Below are 9,935 nucleotides of genomic sequence, written 5' to 3'. Positions count from 1 at the left end.
ACTATGAAATGCGCTGCCACAGGAAGTAGTGATGGCAGCCAATCTGGATGGCTTTGAAAGGAGACTGGACAAAGTCATGGATGGGAAGGCTATCAGTGGCTACCTGTATCGCTGGGTATGTGCTTCCTTCATTATCAGAGGCCTTAGGCCTTCCTATACCATTTGCTGAGGAGCCTGGGCAGGTACCCATCTCGTACCCATTCTGCTTGAGGGAGCCTGTGGACAACTAGTTTGCCACTGTGTGAACAAAGGGTTGAATTGGATGGACCAGTGGTCTGATCCAGCAAAGCTATTCTTGTGTTCTTACGTTCTTAGGACCATGGGAGTGAGAAGGTAAGCTCGCTAAGGGAGGGTCCCCCAAGGGTTTTTTGCAGGGACTCTCAAAAAGACCGGAGCCTCTGGAACCAATTTGAAACTAGCATGAGGAGGTGCAGATGGGCTAGGAAAGTAGCCACATGCATCTATCCAATCCTCTTTTAAGGCTATCCAGATTGGTGGCCATCACCACTTCCTGTGGCAATTAATTCCAGAGTTTGACTATATGCTATGTGAAGTATTTCCTTTTATCTATCCAGAACCTCCCACGAATCAGCTTCATGGGATGATCCCAGGTCGTGTGTTATGAGAGAAAGTGAAAAATGTCTCCCTCTCTACTTTCTCCACACCATGAATTATTTAAACACCTCTATCATGTCTCCCTTTACTCACCTTATTTCTAGGCTGTCCACCCAGTGTTCTTGTTCCTCCCCATCATTGCTATCTTTGCTTGTTTGGCAGGCAGAGCAGAGCAGAGTGCCCCTGCACAAGCAGGTTGCAGCTGCCCCTGCCATCCAGGCCAGAGCAAGAGGCAGGCAGGCAGGCAGGCAGACTGAAGTGCCGAAGAGGAGGAACAGTGCCAGCACTTCTTGTCAATAGGTCCCCACTGGAGTGCCAACTAGACTCAGCCTGGACAAAGGCCCTATGCAGAAAGTCCAAAGTGAGGGTTTACAAGGTAGCAGGGCTTCCAATGGGAGAAGTCAGTTCTCCTGCCACTCCATAGGAGCAGAAGAACCTTCTGTGGATACAGCAGGAATTTTCCATCTAAGTCACCATACAGGTAAATTGTGGGAGTGTTATTTCTATACACTTGCAAATTATAATTGGTTCACATGGCAAAAGGCACAAATGGGGGCACAACAAATTTAGGAAAACAGCCACTATTACGGAAGGGCTCCTCTTTCTTCCTTGTTGTAACCTCAGAGACATGTCCTTGTAATGAAATGTAACATCAGAAGCAGGGCATTATAATATTGGTAGTGTCGAAGGCAAACAGAGTAGAATTCACATTTCAGAAGAACCATTACACAGGGATCTGAGAGTCACCCAAGATAATACATTAAGTCTTCGGAACTCCCTTCCTATTACCCTACAGCCAGCTGGTTGACTGGACAATATTTATGTTGCTGTTTTTTATGTAACACCAATCGTCTGATAAGATCTATATAAACATGATCCTGTAGAGTAGTATTGTGCCAGAGGATGGGTGACTTAAGACAAAATAAGCAGCAACAACAACAACAAGAACCAAGGTGAAGGGAATGGAGCCAGTAAGACGACGACTCTGTGCAACTTTTTTGGAAACAGTATCAGCCTTACTCATGTACAGAGTCCATTATGCACACGATGACGGCAACATATTCCATTGTTTTAATCATAACACCAAAACCAAAGATCAGTTGCGTTTCATAAGCATTTCACAATATGCTTTAAAACCACCAAGACATTCTTATGCTCTGAATTAAGGACTTTCCCATTTGTTTGTGACTCACTGTTCATAGCACACCACTCTTTCAGTGATAACGTTTCTCCTGCCCTTTTCCAGAAATGGCAATATGGGATCTGCCTCAAGAGAAATGCAACAGCTTATGAAAGACTCCCCCACCCCAGCTCCTCCAGTCGGAATCTTCTCCTTCAGTGTAATATCGGAACTGATGTCACCCATATGAAGATATGTGTGGTCATCTTGGTCAGTTGTGAAGTACCAGTCCCCAGTTTGGACATTACTTTCCAGGCCACTCTTCAAAACCACAAGTTGACTGAGGCTGCTGGGTAGACGGGTGAAGGATTGCATTCTGATACTGCTAAAATTCTCATTCCATTAAACTTTAAATGGAAGTTTCTAGTGGGCATTCCCCTTTGGTTTTAAGAGCCGTTTCCTGCCTGTTCAGGCCCCATCATTGTACATACAGGGCAGCCGAAGTAATACAGTTGGTAGTTAATTGGATGTAAATTGTGGAAGCACATCAGTTGAAGGGATTAGATCAAGGTGTTGAACCAAAGGCCAAATCCAGCCCACCCACAGTTCCAATCTAGTTCTCTGGAGGTCCCCAGATGACGACCCCTCTTCCCCTGGCCCCATCTCCTTTCTCCCAACTGCCAGTCATGATTTCCCAGCTTTTGCACAGATTTGCCCTCTATTTTAAAAGGCTGAAATGCCTGTCCTACGGCTCAGTTACTGGCAGTAAGTGCTGTGAGCTGAAATATGCTCATATCCCCTGTGTTTGCCTTTGCTCCATCCCTGAAATGCAGCATGAACCCAATGCAAATTCAATGTGAATTGAATATGAATTCAATACGCATTCCAAAACTGAATTTAGGCATCGAGCTGAAAGAGGTCCAACTCAGGGCCGGCCCATTCATAAAACAGGGTGCCCTGCTCTGCTCTGCTCCCCCTTCCCCTGCCAGAAGGGCTTGCCCCCTGTAACGTCCACTGTCTCACTGCAGCAAATGCCACACCGAGAAAGCGGGTGGGGGAAGCTGTGCAGAGCAGCTGCCTGCCCCATCCTTCTCACGACTTGCATGGCCACGCGCGTCGCACGAGAACCCACCCGAGTGCCTCGCAGCTGCTGCTTCTAGCCACATGGCACCCCACAGAGCCAACAGGGTAACAGCAGGAGAGCGTGCGATGAGGAAAGGGGGCGGCAGCAACAGTGGTGTGTCTTCCCCCTCACCTCAGATGGCAGGAGACCTCGTGTTGATACCCTTGGATTACATCACTTACAATGCAATCCTATGTATGTCTATTCAGAAGTAAATCTGCAAAATTCTCTTCCAGTCAGATGTTCACATGGCAATGCACACGCACTGCTGCACATTTCTCCTTATACACATATTTTAATGTGCACATTTTGAAAACACCCCGCCTACAAAATCCATTTGTGGATGGCATTTTCATAAATGTATACACGTTTTCTCTGAATACCTCCCCTATCGTATGCAAATTTAAATTCCAAAGAATAACAGAGCTTTGTTTCATGTATTGGTTCAAAGTATTGTATTCCCAAGCACAATCTATGGGTGTGAAAGCTCAACAGCGAAGAGAGCTGACAGGAAAAAATTTGATGCATTCAAAACATGGTGCTGGAGAAGAGCTTTGAGAATGCCCTGGACTGACAGAAAGACAAACAAGTGTGTCCTAGATTAAATCAAGACAGAGGTTTCCCTAGAAGCAAAACTGAGGCTGTCATACTTCAGGCATGTCATGAGGAGGCAAGACTTACTGGAGAAGACAATCATGCTGGGGAAAGTCGAATGCAGTAGATGAAAGGGAAGACCAAATATGGGATGGCTTGAATCCATAAAGGAAGCCACAGCCTTGAACTTGGATGAACTGAGCAGCGCTGTCATGGACAGAAAATTTTGGAGAGCTTTCCTTGACAGGGCTGCCATAAGTCGGAGACAACTTGATACCACATATTGGTTCAAAATTGAAAAGTTAGGTACATCCATATTAAACATGGCCTGAATGATTATCTCGCCCAACTTTAGCCAACCTCCAGCCCAATATACTACCTCCACCAGACTGGTGGTGCCATGAAGACCATTCGCTTGGGAACAACAGCAGACCAGGACTGGTGCTGTCTTTGCCTCTTGTCCTCCTTTTGGGCTTCTTTCGGCTACAATGGCTTTTTGAGTCATACTCTGGGTTTTTCAGTTTTGAAGGTGGAGAAACTGGGGACCACCAAGAAAGCCTTTGGTTTGATGCAAAAAGCTTCCAGCCACCTTGGTTTCATCACTCTACATTTGCCTACTTGATATGGTTGATGAAGGTTTAAAATCAGGCTGGCAATGTCATCGCTGCCACTGATGGGTGGCTGACCAGCTGGCCAGTCAGGCAGCTGGCCCTGTCGGTGGGGGGCAGGCAGAACAGACACTTGCTGCCACTGAGAGGGTTCTTGCAAGTTGATGGCGAAACCACAGTGAGAAGGTGGGAGCGAGCAAGTGGGAGCAAGAAGCTGCAAAATAAGCCAGATAGCCCAGTAGGTAGGCAGGGCAAGTGCTCTTCCTGATTTGTACCACCTGATGTGGGCACTTTGGCCTGCATAATCCTAGGGCTGTCCCTGCATACAGTGGTAGGCCAAGCTGTCACTTGTGAGCCATGCTTCTCCCTCCGAGCAGTAATAGTCTCACCAGCACTTCGTTGCCATATGTTTTATTTTAATATTGTAACATTTTATTTTAGTATTGTACTATTGTACCCTCTCTGACATTCTGCACCCAAAGCTTTCCTTACGAATCCTTCTGCACCTGTCCCTGAGGGGAGGGGACTGTGGAACCGGGCACACCTGCGTTGCTCCCTCAGAGACCCCAGCTGGACAACTGTGATGATGGACTATCAGGTCCCCCTTGTCCGGAGGCGGGTGGTCCCCATCTGACAGCCTCCCCATCTCAAAATCTCATTCCTGGAGATGGTGCTGCTTTTCTCCATTCTCACAACTGAGTTGATGGCCCCCACAGATGCCCTTGAACTAACCTCCCTGTAACAGGCGCGGGTGGGTACACAGGGCCTTGGACTGCAGCTGGAACTGGAACCGCTTCAACAATCATCTCGTTATCAGAGCTGGAACTGTCAGTCCCGTGAGAACAGGCATCCCCTCCTGCACACATCTCCTCCTCCAATTCTGAGCTGTTGGTCCCACCAAAACAGTTCGCCCCTCACGCGCACACCTGAGGTTTGCCAGGACTCGCGTGCACGACAACACTCTTCTCACCACCTCAGACTCCTTGGAACAAGGGCAGAATACAATGTGATATGTAATCATCATCACCAGATGGCTGAGATTTTTTTTAAGATCTCAAAGTACATTATTTGTACTTTCTTACATTGGCTCTCATTTGCCGAGGTAGTTTTAAAAATTAGTTCAATACAATCAGTATAACTAACTAGTATACTATTTTCTTTCTTTCCTTTAATGTACACATACATTTATTTTAAAAAACTTTATTGGAGCATACATTCCTTGGATTCAACATTTCTCAGCTCATTGGCTTATGAGTCTGTAAGAATTAATAACCTTTGAAAATTTGCTCTGGCTGGCAGCCTTAATAGACCTGTCTTGCTGATCCCCAGTTTCCACCCCCTCAAAACTAAAACAAACCCAAACTATAAATCAAAAATGCTGAAATGAAGTCCAGTCACACATCATAGAGCAACAGTTTTATGGGCTGAACGTGGTCCAGATAATTCTTAGAACAAATAATTGCATTTAAAAAATGCTGTCCCATGGACAAACTTTGAATTACAAGAAATATTGCAAAAGATGAGATGGTGCCTTTAATCTGTTTAACTTTGGTTAGGCTCTTCCCCACTAAACCCACTCCTCATGTTCCTAATCTAAAATGGCCAATAGAGAGAAATGTTCACATGCATATTTTGTAAAGCTATATCATTTAATAGTATAACTGGTAAGAGAGTTGTTCCATTACTGGCATCTTAGGTCTATTTGAAAAGCCAGAAAGTCAATATTCAACAGCTTCAGGTCAGATTTAACAATAGGGCTAATTTTCTAAAAAATCTGCAGAAGATTCTATACGTAGGCTGAAATGTGAACTAATATACATAACAATTATCTGATCGATGCTCTGTTTTTATAGCTATAAGCAAGAGAAAGGAAAGACAGACAGACCGAGTTGTAAAACAGTAGCAAAGGTTTTGAAACCACACTTGCTCATTAAAAGATCTAGAAATCACTCCACAGAATCTGTTACTCTCATTATGCTAAAGGGAACCTGCGTACAGCCTGTTGAACATGAAAGATGGCTATTTGATTCCCAGCACAGTTGGGTTCCACTGTTTCAGACAGCGGGGCTGCATGGATTTAAGAGCACTTTCTACTTGAGGAAGTGAAAGCCCCAAGGAAGGGGAGATTAGAGGAGCATGCCAATGATGCCTTGCATTGATCAATCTGGCTGGGTATCATAGATTGGCCATTCCATCTACAGAGGTCAGTCCAACCAAAAAAAGAAAGTAGTCTCAAATAATTTCCCCCCCAACTGGGACACGGATTTTGCTGCACGGCCCTGGAAGTTTTCAACATGCACCACCAATGTGTGACAATTCTGTTGGTGAAAATGTTTAAGAAAGGTTTGCATGAAATATTGGGTTTTGTATTATTTTTTCATTATACCAAATTATCATTCCCCTCCCCAATTTCATAAGAAAGGCTCAGTTGGGGACAGACAGACACACAAAGACAGGAAATATTCTATAGTAAGAGTGCCCAACCTGCAGCCCGGGATCCTCATGAAAGCCATGTTCACTGCCCATGTGCCCCTCAAAGCTGGCAAACCCTAACCCACTTTTCCCCACCACCAGCTGAAACTCCTGCCAATCTGCAAAGGAGATCTGCAGGTCCGGGGCTGCTGAGATTGTCGTTTTCTTCTGCTAGTTGTGATGGATGAAGAGCAATCTCAGGATTAAGTGTTGGGGAACAGGAGATGATGCATCTCCCCTCCCCAGGGATCCCTAGATCTCAGAGGGCAGGGGGCCCCTCTGAGCCTCCAAATCACACCACATGTGACCCTGGGGGTCTCAAAGGTGGTGCACCCCAACTGCAAAGAGAACAAAACGTATGGTAAAACACGGCCCTCACACTTTAATTCTTCATAATTAACTTTATCCGCCTATGCTTTATTTGGGCAACATATTAGTCTAAGATTGTACTAATGGATTTGACAATGTCAGAAAGAAATATAAATCACACAGTACTGGTGGATCAATCTGGAAGGCTCCCTAACCTAAATATTGTTACAACCAGTGATCACCACCCCACATTTTTCTACCTATTAAGGGAAATCTGTGAACAGTCATTAAAAAGCCTGATAGGAAATATACTCTGATTCAGAACACTTTATGTCCTCTATTTGCCTTCAAGTTTTAATTGACCTTTAAGTAGTTTAAGTCTTATACTGAATTGTCACAGGGGGAAAAGTATATACAGTATTTTTCTCACAAAGACTTTGGGTGAATAGAAGCTTGTTGATGTAAAATGGCCATATAACTGCACAAATTGTGGCACATTTGGGGGTGCAGCAAAATTAGCAAACTGGCGCATTTTTGAAATAAATTTGTGCAATGTTTGCATTGCAGAGAAAATCTTAGAGATATTTTTGTATTTTGTGTAAGTGTAACGGTACTGAAGTCACTTTCTTGTCAGTGTGAGTGTATGCACATTCACAATTGAAGCAAAATATGTGAGTGAGCCCATCATCAGAAAGAGAAGCTGCACAGAGGGGAGAAGGGCTGCTATATATTTGAGACTTGTCCCTAATTTTGCAGGTATGTGTGGGGTCCAAAATCAGTAATCTCAACATTATAAGCAATGCTGTAGACAAGAAAGAAATACCACTGCGTGTTGTTCTAAAAGTTTAAATAAATTGCCACGCTGAGGACTACAGACTTACTTTTATTTAAAATAGTGTTCCATGGATATATGTTTTGTTTTACCTGAATAATCTCAGCCAGCAGCAGGAGAAACCACAGAAAAAAGTCATGCAGACCAGGATCTATCTATCTATCTATCTATCTATCTATCTATCTATCTATCTAGCTATCTATCTAGCTATCAAGCTTCTATGCTGCCCCATTCGCCGAAGCCTCAAGGCGGCTCACAACAATAAATACATATCAGCCATATAAAAACAATATAATAACAATATAATAATAATATAATTGGAGATGTCCTGGCCAAAGATATAAAATCAATAAATAATATTAACAATTAAAATGACGTTTAAATAAAAAGGTCTTGGTCTGGAGCCAAAAAACAAATAACGAAGGTGCCAGGCGGACCTCTCTGGGGAGCGCATTACATAGATTGGGCGCCACCGCAGAGAAAGCCCTCCTCCGGGTACTCACCCTCCTAATATCCTTCACGGAGAGTTCCTAGAGGAGGGCCTCTGCCGCTGATCTCAAGGGGTGGGAGGGCACATATGGACGTAAGTGCTCTTTTAGGTAACCAGGACCCAAGCCGTTAAGGGCTTTATAGGTAATAACCAACACCTTGAATTGGGCCTGGACTTCAATGGGGAGCCAGTGAAGCTGACGGAGGACTGGAGTCATGTGAACATAACGCCCAGTCCCCGTCAGCAGCCTGGCAGCTCTATTTTGAACCAACTGAAGTATCCGGACCGTCTTCAAGGGTAGCCCCACGTAGAGCACGTTGCGGAAGTCTAGTCGGGAAGTTACCAACTCGTGTGTCACTGTCGCCAAGCAGTCGTTCTCCAGGTAGGGGCACAGCTGATGGATCAACCGAAGCTGAAAGAAAGCGCTCCTGGCCACCGCTGTCACCTGAGCTGCAAGTGAAAGCTCTGGGTCGAGGAGCACTCCCAAGCTGCGGACCTTGTCCCTAAGAGGGAGTGCAACCCCATTCAGGACAAGGTCAAGGTCCCCTTCCCCGAAGCCCGATCCACCTACCAACAGGACCTCCATCTTATCTGGATTGAGCTTCAGTTTATTGGCCCTCATCCAGCCCATTACCTCAGCCAGGCACCAGTTCAGGACAGCCACTGCCTCACCTGGATTGGTGGAAAACGAGAGGTAGAGCTGGGTATCATCAGCGTACTGGTGATTCTGCAGCCCACACCTCCTAATGACCTCTCCCAGCGGTTTCATGTAGATGTTAAATAGCAAAGGGGACAAAATGGATCCCTGCGGAACTCCATGGCATAGCTGCCATGGCGCAGAGCCATACTCCCCCAGCATCACCTTCTGGAATCAGCCATTGAGATAGGAGCGAAACCACTGCAAAGCAGTGCTCCCAACCTCCAATCCCGCTAGCCTATCCAGAAGGATACCATGGTCGATGGTATCGAAAGCTGCTGAGAGGTCCAGGAGAACCAACAGGGACACACTCCCCCTGTCTCTCTCCCTGCACAGGTCATCATACAGGCCGATCAAGGCAGATTCAGTACCATACCCGGGTCTGAAGCCGGACTGAAATGGATCCAGATAATCAGTTTCCTCCAAGAGTGCTTGGAGTTGTCCCGCCACCACCCGCTCCAACACCTTGCTGAAAAACGGGATGTTGGCCACTGGTCTATAATTAGTGGCCATCTCTGGATCCAGGGACGCCTTCTTCAGGACTGGTCAGACTACTGCCTCCTTTAAAGGGGCAGGTACCCAGCCATCCCTCAGAGAGGCGTTAACCACTTCCAGGATCCAGGTCCCTGTCCCCTGCTTGGCGTTACTAATTAGCCAAGATGGGCAAGGGTCCAATATGCAGGTGGTGGGACGTACTCATCCAAGCACCTTGTCCACATCATCAGGCCGCAATAACTGAAATCCATCCATTAATTTTGGACCAGACGGCGACATTGGTATCTCCCCAGAAGCCTCTGAATCACTAGTAGAGTCTAGCTCGTGACGAATCTGAGCGATTTTCTCCCTGAAATGCTTGGCAAAGTCATCACAGCGGGCCTTCAAGGGTGGAACCAGATCTTTCTTAGGGCCAGGATGGACCAGCCCTTGTACCACCCGAAAAAGCTCCGCCAGACGGCATTTTGAGGAGGCAATGGAAACGGAGAAGAATTTCTTTTTCGCCACCCTCACCGCCACAGCATAGGCCCGAGAATGGGCTCTTAAGTGTGTTCAGTCAGATTCATCCCGTGATTTCCTC

This window comes from Varanus komodoensis, unplaced genomic scaffold (genome assembly GCF_004798865.1).
Source record: "Varanus komodoensis strain SLA01 unplaced genomic scaffold, ASM479886v1 scaffold19, whole genome shotgun sequence".
NCBI classification, from domain to species: Eukaryota; Metazoa; Chordata; class Lepidosauria; order Squamata; family Varanidae; genus Varanus; species Varanus komodoensis.
This window is presented reverse-complemented; position numbering follows the sequence as displayed.